The sequence below is a fragment of the Carcharodon carcharias genome, chromosome 6 (genome assembly GCF_017639515.1).
Source record: "Carcharodon carcharias isolate sCarCar2 chromosome 6, sCarCar2.pri, whole genome shotgun sequence".
NCBI classification, from domain to species: Eukaryota; Metazoa; Chordata; class Chondrichthyes; order Lamniformes; family Lamnidae; genus Carcharodon; species Carcharodon carcharias.
Genome location: NC_054472.1, coordinates 100,070,752 through 100,082,292, shown reverse-complemented (window position 1 = coordinate 100,082,292; position 11,541 = coordinate 100,070,752).

Sequence of the window (11,541 nt, the reverse complement as noted above, 5' to 3'; positions counted from 1 at the left end):
TATTGTCTGTTGGAGGTTAGTATTGTCCATTATATCAGGAGAATTCCCCTGCTCTTGGAATAGTATAAGGAACATATCTTTTTATTTCTGTTGAACTGTTGTAAAGAACATATCATTTTATTTTCTGTTGGACTGTGGTAAAATTAGAATGGCTACAGTTGAAAGACATGTCCACTGGAACAGTGTGTGAGATATATACAATGTTGCAGTCCTGGAACAGGATGTGCCATGAAATGCAGGATGGTGCCAGAAAGGGTTGCTGCCTCCATTGCCTCGACAAAATTCTCTGCTCTAAGGAGAAGAATCCCATCTTTTCCAATTTCTGGTGCAATTCTCGTAAACCTCCCCTGTCTGCACTCCAAGACCTTGATACCCTTCCTAAAGCTTGGTGCCCGGAATTGTATATGTTACACCTGTTGAGGCCTATTCAGTGATTTGTAAAGTTTTAGCATGGCATCCTTATTTTTGTAATCAATGCCCCTATTTACATGAAGCCTCTACACTTTCTTAGCTGCCTTATCAATTTACCTGTCACCTTCGAGGATTTGTGAATATACATCCCCAGGTCCCTTTATTCTTGTATTCCCTCAAAAGAATACCATTTAGACTAGGCTTGCCTGACCTTTTCATGTGGGGTGTGAGGGGTCAAGGGGCACATTTCAATTTTTTTCTCACTCAAAGGGCCTATGAGCAAGTGTAAGAAAGATAGGTTTTGACAGAACATTAAACAAGTTTTTTTTAAAAATGCTGACGTATGAAAATAAACAACTTGCTGAGCAAAAGAAATGTCAAAACAATAAACTGATAATTTAAAAAAAATGAGTAATAAATAAAAATGACTATTAGCGCGTGAAAGGGTGAGAGTGTGTGTCTGGCTCCCTCCCAGTCTCAGGGTACTCACTCACTCATTCACATCCACTGTGAGAGTGGGTGCGAGTATGTGTTGGTGTGTAGGGGTGAGGGTGAATGAGAATCCTGAGACTGGGAGTGGGCCAAAGACACACACTCTCCCCTCCCACTCACCACTCTGTCACTCACACACACACACACACCTCCAACTCTCACACACACTCACCCCTCTCTCTCTCACACACACCCCTCTCTCTCTCACACACACACACACACACACACACACCTCTCTCGCACACACACACGCAAACCCCTCTCTCACACACACACACATACCCCTCTCACACATACACACACACCCCTCTCTCACACACACACACCCCTCTCTCACACACACACACCCCTCTCTCACACACACACATATACACGCTCTCTCACACATATATACACCCCTCTCTCACACACACACATACACCCCTCTCTCACACACACACACAAACCCCTCTCTCACACACACACACACACACACACACCCCTCTCACACATACACACACACACACCTCTCTCTCTCACACACACACACCCCTCTCTCACACACACACACCCCTCTCTCACACACACACATACACACCTCTCTCATACATATATACACCCCTCTCTCACACACACACATACACCCCTCTCTCTCTCACACACACAACTCTCTCTCTCTCACACTCACCCTTCTCTCTCTCTCTCACACACACACACACACACACAACTCTCTCTCTCACACACACACACAAACCCCTCTCTCACACACACACATACACACCTCTCTCACACATATATACACCGCTCTCTCACACACACACATACACCACTCTCTCAAACACACACATACACCCCTCTCTCTCTCACACACACAACTCTCCCTCTCACACTCACCCTTCTCTCTCTCACACACACACAGTAGTGATAATAGTGGTGTAAGGAGAAACTTCAGGATTCTTTCCTTGGGAGATTAATCGGATTGAGTAGAGCTCCCAATAAAGGAAATTGAACAATCTGTGGACAGGAGAAGCTTTATCAGCTGAATGGCATTTTCTCATTTTATACTTTCTTATGTTCTTACATTGAAATTGGGAGCAATTCCTACAACAATGCATAATTGTTGCAACTTATATCAGGCTTTTATCAATTTGTGTTTCTATTTCAATTAAATGTTACTACAAAATATTTATTTAAATTTTATAATTGTAAACACATAATATCAAATGACAATCAAACAATTCCACACTAGTTGTTCACTGAAACTCAAATCCACAGTGTTGTTGGACTTTGGATACCACTTCTCTTTTGAAGAGGCAGGTTGTCCAATTCATCATCATTTGGCAGTTTCCTTTTTAGTAAACATCATCATTATTACTGACCAACCCATGGGACAGGATTATGAGGTCCTTGGGCGGGCGCGAGGTGGGCCCAGGAGTGGCTGCAAAGCGGCCAATTAAGGCCCGCCCAGCATGAAACGCAGCTTTGCGCTGGCCGGGAAGGGGCAGACAGGGCTGGGGGCCTGTCAGCCTCCGCATCACAATTGGACACGGCACCTGGTTTAAAAGTGACCCAGGCAGCCCCTGGAAGGCTACCACAAAGGACAAGTGTTCAATATTAAACAAAAACACAAATACCTGGAGGTCTGGCAGCATCGGCGGAGAAGAACAAAGTTGACGTTTCGAGTCCTCATGACCCTTCAACAGAACTAAGTAAAAATAGGAGAGGGGTGAAATATAATCTGGTTTAAGGTGGTGGTGGGGGGTGGTGAGGGAGAGAAGTGGGGGGTTGGTGGTTATAGGGACATGCAAGCAGTGATAGGAGCAGATAATCAAACGATGTCACAGACAGAAGAACAAAGAGGCGTTGAGGGTTGTGATCTTATCTAAAAGAATGTGCTAATTAAGAATGGATGGCAGGACAGGCAAGGTACAGATCGCTCTAGTGGGGGTGGGGTGAAATAAGACTAAAAGGGCATAAAAGGTATAGATTTAAAAATAATGGAAATAGGTGGGATAAGAAAAATCTATATAAACTATTGGGAAAAAACAAAAGGGAGGGGGAAGAAACGGAAAGGGGGTGGGGATGGAGGAGGGAGTTCAAGATCTAAAGTTGTTGAACTTAATATTCAATCCGGAAGGCTGTAAAGTGCCTAGTCGGAAGATGAGGTGCTGTTCCTTCAGTTTGCTTTGAGCTTCACTGGAACAATGCAGCAAGCCAAGGACACACAAGAGAGCAGGGTGGAGTGTTAAAATGGCAAGTGACTGGGAAGTTTGGGTCATTCTTGCGGACAGACCGCAGGTGTTCTGCAAAGTGGTCGCCCAGTCTGCGTTTGGTCTCTCCAGTGTAGAGGAGACTGCATTGGGAGCAACGAATGCAGTAAACTAAGTTAGGGGAAATGCAAGTGAAATGCTGCTTCACTTGAAAGGAGTGTTTGGGCCCTTGGACGGTGAGGAGAGAGGAAGTGAAGTGGCAGGTGTTGCATCTTTTGCGTGGGTATGAGGAGGTGCCATAGGTGGAGGTTGAGGAGTAGGGGGTGATGGAGGAGTGGACCAGGGTGTCACAGAACACGTTCCCAATGGAGTCGAGTGCAGCTGGACTGGACAGGTTGGAGCGCAGGTCGGGTGGGCACTCAGCCCCTTGCTTTTCTGATGAGTGCCTTGCCATCCTCCTGGTGGAGGTGGCTGCCAGGAGGGGTACCATTGTCCCCAGGGATGGGAGGAGCAGACCACCGCAGCTCACCAAGGGGGCATGGGAGGAGGTGGCAGCAATGGTGAGCAGCTGTGACATGGTGCAGCTCATGTTGGTGCAGTGCCAGAAGCACTTCAGTGTTCTGCTGCACTCAGGAGTTCCATGTTGGCATGGGTCAGTGTGCAGAAGTGTTAAGGTGTGGCTGTCCCATGGTGGACCTCATCAGTGCTAGAGTCTGAGTGCCAAATGTCAATGACGCTGTAGCTGGCCAAAGGTGTGAGCCCTGGCTGCTTGGACTGAGTACCTTGAGGCTTGAGGGCCACGACTCGGATGTGCCCTGTGATGTGTTCCTCAGCTGGGGTTGGCCAGGCTGCAATGGTGCTGCAGGTAGAGAGTGGACTAATCAATGCTCCACTGTCCTTTCCGAAGAAGACAAACCATAATCAGGCATAGAAGGCACGTAGGGGCTGAGGGCAGCCCAAACGTGGGCTGCTCAGCAGGTTTGAGCAAGAAACCCTGGAGTTCGAGAGCCGACACACTCCCCGTGCAACCTGGCGTGGAGAGGCGGGCGTGCCAGACGAAGGTAAGAGTGCAGCGCACAGAGGTGAGAGTTTCGGATTGTGCAACCTGTCGAGTGTAGTCCCTTCATTGATGTGAACCTTGAACCTGGATTCTCCATTGATCATTGAAAGATGATGGCACCATGATGCAGATCTCCACTGTCTCACCAGGGTGCCTGGCATGCACAGTGACAGTGTGATGACTTTAACTAATGACATGTCCTTCTTCTCCCTTTTAGGTTCACCAGCAGGGGTTCACTTTGTGGACCCTGAGGGGCCACCCCTGATGCCAGAGGACCACTGAGTTTCTGTTGCTCCTGTGTCACACCTGCTCTCTGAAGCAGGCACCAGCAAGTTGGTAGGCATTAGTTCGGTGGCTAGTATCTTAGTGCATGTTGGTGAGGGCACTTCACACTCACTTGAGGTGCAGGTGGAGGCAGATAGTGCCCAGGGCACCGGAGGTCAGAGGACTGCTGGGGAGCAGGGCGATGTTCAGTTGAAGGCTGATGATGAGCCTTTGGAGTCGTCGATTAGGTGTCAGATGCTGGATGTCCAACGAGATGTGCAGGTGAATCTGGTGGCGATCCATGAGGGTATGCATTCCATGGTCTCCATCGTGGAGGAGTCCATGCGGAGCATGAGCACTGTGTTGACCTCATGGCTGAGTGCACTGCCTCCTCCATTGAGAGAGTGGTGGCTCTCATGTAGAGGCAGCTCCAGGGACAAAATGAGGGGTTCTTGGCTTTGCGTTTGGACCTGCAAGCCCTCGCACGGGCAATGGCCTCAGGTATTCAGTGCCAGTGTGGGAGATGGATGAGGCACCAGATATCCCAGCTAGGTATCCGCCCATCAATGGCAAGCAGGGAGGTCCAGAGTGATCTCATGTTGGTGCACAAGCTGTTTGTTGTCTCTGCGCGTTCCTCTCAGGCCACTCTGAATGACGGCAGCAACTCCTCCACCCCTCTGCTAGTGACCATCGCATCTGATGAGGCGGCGATGGCTGCTCCCTCCCAGCCGGGGCCAGCACAGGCTCCACTGGCCAGAGGATGACCACCAAGGCCATCAAGGCCAACAAGACAGCGCAGTCAGCAGGCGGTCTTCAATGCCACTGTCAGCAAGGAGTGGGGCACCAAGATGTAGCATTCACAAATGTAATTTAAAGCCACATGGAGGGACATGAGGGACCACAAGAGGGACAGTCATGGGTGATTTTATGTCAGTTTATGTTTATGTTATCTATACTGTTCTGGGAATGAAGACCAGAGAAGTTTATGTAAAAAGTTTGGAATTGTCAAAATGAGGTAAGTTTTGTTTTTGTCATCATGGCCTGTGTATGCTTCAGCTTTTTATTTTATTGGTGCAGAGTATGCTGGTATGTAATGCTGGATGTAAGTGGCTCTGAACTTTATTGACAGGGACTGAGTGTTCTCTGTGTTCAAATGAAAGGGGCATTTCAGACACCCCAGCAGTCCTGGCATGTGGTTGAAGCTGATCTTTGGTGGAAGAAGCGCTGGATCAAGGCGTCCCTAGTGCCCCTCCCTCTCTGGAGAGGTCTGCCTCCACACCCCCAGCATTCTCCTCACAGTGCTCCTCTCCTGACTCACTACTGGACTCATCATCTGTGGCCTGTGCAGCTGCGTCACAATCCTCTTCCTCCAGTGGGTCTCCCCTTGCCGAGTGCCAGATTATGGAGAGTGCAGAATGCAATGACGATCAGTGACACCCACTCTGGGGGGTATTGTAGCAGATCCCCTAAATGGTCCCGGCATCGGAAGTGCTTCTTGAGAAGACCTCTCTACCACTGCCTTTGTGGAGACATGACTCGTATTGTAATGCTTCTCTGCCTCTGTTCTTCGGTGGCGGAGAGGCATCATGAGGTACCTCTTCAACTGGATAGCCCTTGTCCCCCAGCAGCCATCCGTCCAGTTGGGCTGGAGCACTGAAGAGCCTCAAAACCTGGCAGTGCCTCAGGATGTATATGTCATGGGAGCTGCCTGGGTACCTTGCACAGACTTACAGAATCTGCATTCTGTGTTCATGCACTAGGTGCATATTCATGGAGTGGAAGCCCTTCGTGTTGACAAAGGCACCCTGCTGACCCGCTAGCACCATGATGGCCACACGTGTGCAGTCGATGGTACCCTAGAAGCAGGGGAACCCAGCAATTGCCGCAAAGCCCATGGCTCACTCAACCTGGCTGAGTTGGAGCACTGAAGAGCCTCAACACCTGGCTGTCAGCTGATTGGGCCTGAGATCAGTTGGAGATCATCTCAGGCCCAATCATCTGACAAATGGAGTTCATGGTCTCCCTTGAGAGGCGGAGCCTCCTTCGGCATTACACCGCAGACATATTGAGGTCGCTGCAACGCCACATGTAAACCCTGGCATCAGGATACTGGCATCTTCTGTGGCCTCTTCTGATTGGACTACCTACTGTCCCTGCCCCCTTGTGCCTGCACCACTCCTCCCACAGGTCGTTCCCCTGGAGGCTGCATTTGGACACCTGACCTCCTCTCCCTTCTCCCTCTCTCTTCCTCCTCAGAGGATGTGCCACCAGCAGAGAGCATAATCCACATTACCAGGGCAATGTGGATTATCCTGCTCCTATTTTCTATGTTTCTATGTAAGGGAAGGCTGTCTAATACCTGGAAGAGTTCACAAAGTCCTGCGGTGGCCTTGCAGACACCAATGAATCCTGAAATGAAGCCTGGAAATGCTAAGAATGAAGCCCTGAACTGAGATGAACCTGCCAAGCACCAGTAAGTTACCAGCAGTAAACTACCTACCAAATTCCTCACTACTCACACTGGTAATGCTGCTGACCCTTCTTATCCCACACTTGGATGAGGTTTTTTGAAAATGTCGGCTGGCTGCCTGCCCGCTTTACCCATGTGACGAGCCCAAAATCGCACGAGCAATGAAAAATCACCGTCAATTGGACTGTTAATGGCCTTAAGCAGCCTATTAGTTAATGGCCGGCGCGGCTCTAGCACCTGCTTATGCCTGCCCAGCGAAATATTGCGTGAGTGCCCGATAGCATTGGGACGCTCGCCTGACATCATCGTGCGCTATTTTACGCCCGATCGGCTCAGGCACGCGACCGCCCACGGGATGTAAAATTCTGCCCATGTAATTAACCTTTTTATCAACACACACCTTTAACAATTATGCATATAATAAATTAGTAAACATTTTCATTTAGTTTGACCTTTTTTAAAAAATTATTTTGTATGCTCTTGCTAAAAATTGGTCTGTTAAATACATTTTCAAAGATCTGATAAATTATTATAAATTTTATACAAATGGTCCAATATATCACACTACACTTATTTAGTAATTGTAGTTTTGCATACTAATTGTAATATTGTAATAGTTCTGCTGGCAAGAGTAATCTTTATAATGTCCGAGAAAAACATAATTCAATAAACATTCTTTAGATGTAACCAATTTTGCTAATCAAGGCAGCACATTTGTCGACCTTAAGCCACAGCTTTAATGACAACCATAAGCTTATACACACAGATTTCCTCTTGCTATTCAAAGCTATATTATTCGTCTGTTTTTGAATAGCACGCTTAATGTTCTCAATAGTGAAAACTTTCTGTTGCAAGTAAAGTCAAGAATAAATTTCCATCAAATACATAAGGCTAATAACATTTCACGCAATTTAAAAACAACCAGGAAAATCGCTACCTTGTAATTTCCGCATATCTTTTCAGCATTCTGTTAGAGTTGTACCTCTGAAACTAATACAGGCTTCAATAAATAGAAGCACTGTACAGTCTACGAAAAAGCAAAGATGGGAAAAATTAATGACATTTGTAAGAAGTGTTCAAAATAGTTTTTCTTTGGTTGGTCTCCACAAGCTGTACATGGTTTCCAGCCTAGTCAATCTATAACTGGCCACTGGGAGTGAAGCTACTATTGCCTTACTTTATTTCCTTTCTAATTTCCCAACCTTTCTAATCAAAATGATTGTCCAATGTTCACATAGCTGAGAGTTAAAGTTCACTGTATGGCAAATCAGGGGTCTAAACTCGTATCAGTCTGTGGCACAGTGATAGAGCTTCAATATGCTGTATCACAGCGCCACCCATGGGATCACAGAAGGCTAATACCTGACACACTTGCAAAGAATGTTCTTGTCTTTTGTCAAATTTTTGATTTCATTTCCTATTTCTTGCTTAATTAAAAAAAACTACATTAAGATTCTGCATTTCCTTTGCAAAGCCTCAGTCAAGGGACAAAGGGGTCATTCATTTAGCCGAGACAGAGTATTTTATTACAAAAAGGCAAATTGTTGATTCAAGGTTATTAAGACAAAAATTCAAGGCAGCTGATATTGAAATACAGAAATGACAGCATTGTGTTATTGAAATGAGGTGGCTGCACCCACCAAGATCAAAATATCATCCATATTAATGGATGGTGGTCTTGAATCTTTATCTATCACCATGGTGTTTTTTCCCAGTACCATTGTCATCAAGAATTGACCTTCTACAAAAAGTTTGAATGCCTATTATTTGTGGGGATCTGAGTTGCACTCAGTATCAAATAGCTAAAATTGCTGGCACAACTGGAAGACAACATGAGCAGTCTGTGGACGATAAAATCTGTATCCAATTAAGTATTGCGCAGTTTTGTTATTGCAAACTGAGCGTAAGTTGGTGGGTCAATTCAGGTGTATTCCATGTAAGAGAAATGATGTAACAAAATGTATTGTAAAGCAGCTAAAATCAATTTCATGCTAATTAACTGAACTACAGAGCACTTTAATGCTAGTATCCAATAAGCCCTGGGTGCCAAATATATATAAGAAAAGCTTTTGATATCAGTTCAGTTAAACTGGCAGTTTACAAAAAAAACTCTCAAATAATTTGAAGATTTTGATGTTTAAATTCACAAAATCTATTATAAACAGGTGGATAAATTTTTCAAACATTTCATTTTCTTAATAATATTTGCTCCTATATTAGAAGGTATTAAGTTACTAGGAAATGTTGCATAAAAAATGTTAAAATCCTGTAAAAGCCATTGTACAAAAGGAAGGGTGTTCTCATTGTATTCCATATTTTACTATTACATAGAACTTTTTGACCTAGTATCACAGTACTGTTGATAAAACAAGACTAGGAATCATCCTAGATTTGCACTAAGTGTGGTAGTGGAAGGGAAAAGGATAGCTGAAGGGGTCGACAACCCAGGGCCTCAATCAAGCTCTGAAGAATCCTCTGAAAAGGAATCTGAAGACACCTTCTTTGAAGTCCTGTCACAGCGTTCACCCACACCCTCCACCAGCACAGAGATACATACCTCGGTGGGACCTAGCTTTAGAGTAGCCTCGGGGTCATAATCTGGTGAGCACATCGCACTTTCTGATCTTCAGCAGGCGGATTCAGGGACTTCCCAGGTGTCTGGCACTTGGAGGACTGCAGGAGGCCAGAAATTTGCTGAGTCCGAATCAGATGACCAGCCTCTGGACTCGGTGATACCTCAGTTGCTGGAGCTGCAAAAACAATATCGGGAACATCAGGAAGGGATGTCCGCTGCACTCCTCAGATTGCAAGGTACAATGGAGAATTCCACCCGCCTTCAGGCTGAGGTGATAGCGCCGGCATGCCAACGCACCGAGGTCAACACTGGTAGGATGGTGGCCACTGTGCAGACCTTAGTCCAGGAAATTGCTGCTGCACTGCTGCATGGGCTCAACTCCATCGCTGATGCCATAAATGGCTTCCAATTGTGTGTACATGAGAGGGGTGCTGGGCAGCTCAATCCCATTCCAGCTGCCTCTTCTCCTCAATGAGTCAGCCAGTGGCCTTTGGGCACCCATAGGGAGGAGGACCAGCAGATGTACACCCCTGGACCATCCACCCAGGTGACTGCAGAAGTATCCGATCCATTCAAATCTCCTCTTCCTGTGACCCCAGCAGCTCCAGCTCCACAGGCCGAGGAGGTGTCACTGCCACACAGCAGGACCTCAAAAGCAGGCAGGGGCCCTCCAGGTCTTGGCCCTCCGGAGGCACCTGCTAAGGTCATCACAGACAGAGAGTAGCAGTCAGCAGGCTGGCTCCACCTCTGCTCTGGATGTCTGAGGAGCACCAAGACGTAGTGGCAGAATAAGGAAGGTTAAGAAGATGTAGTTCCACAGCCTGGGCACAGGTGTTAATCACATACATAATGTTCACTATTATAAATAAACTCCCAAGAATGTCTTCCTGCCTATGGCTCCTTCCTCTGATGAGCAGTGTTTGTATCATTCAGATGTGAAACCCTGGTTCCTGCACAAGATAAAGGCAGGTGTTTCAGTTCAGGGCCTCTTCCCTGTGCTTTGTGCAGCCTTCAGACCAAAGTGATGGTCCGGCCTCACACTCACTGGACACATTACTGATGCCTGCACCTCGATGGTGCTTGTCATTTCTGCCAGAATGTCGTGGGCAGGCATTACAGGCAGCACACATTCCCTCTGTTGCTCTCAGTATCTTTAATGTGGGACTGGCCCCCATCTCTTCAGCATCTGTGACCAGTGAGTCTGTGCTCCTGAAGGCGTCAAGTGCTGAAGGCTGACAAAGGATCATGTGCTTTTAAAGTTTCTTGGCTGCATCTCCATGATTTGACCCTGATCACAGAGTGCAAGCTGCCCTCAGCCAAACAGGAGTCAGACACTCACAGAGCCTATGTGAAGATCTGTGGAGTGTCCTCATTGCATGTCATCATCATCCTCCTGGAATCTAGTGACTATTAGGGCCTCTGCTGCGTCTCCACATAAGAGCCTTATCACAGAGGGTATGTGCACTGCTGTCAGCCTGACTGGAGTCAAACGTTCATAGTTGCAAAGTGAGGATCTATGGTGTCTCCTCACTGCATGTTGTCATCATCCTCCATGAACCTAGCAGCTATGAAGACCTCCTGAGCATGCTTACCTCATCTGGCCAGTGCAATGGCCTCATCGCCAGTATCCTCATCTTCGAGGACCTCCTCAGCCTCATCCCTGTTGACGTCCTCCTCATCGGAGGAGAGGTCCTGCTCCTCCATCTCCTCCTGAGCCAGCTGCTCTCACTGTTGCAACACCAGGTTGTAAAGGGCACTTCAGGTGACCAAGATGTGTGACACCCTCTATGGACTGTAATGCAGGTCTCCACCAGGCCAGCCCAGCATCCCAATGACTTGCTCCACCAAGTTGTGAGTTGCAGCATGAGCCTGGTTATACCTTCGCTCTGCTGCAGTCTGAGGCCGCCACACGGGTGTCATCAGCCACTGCCTGTGCGGGTAACCCTTGTCCCCAAGTAGCCATCCCTGCAGCCTCTGTGGACCCTGGAAGACATCAGGGACCTGTGACCGACTGAGAATGTAGGAGTCGTGGATGCTCCCTGGAAACTGTGCACAGACCTGCAGGATGTGTTTGTGGTGG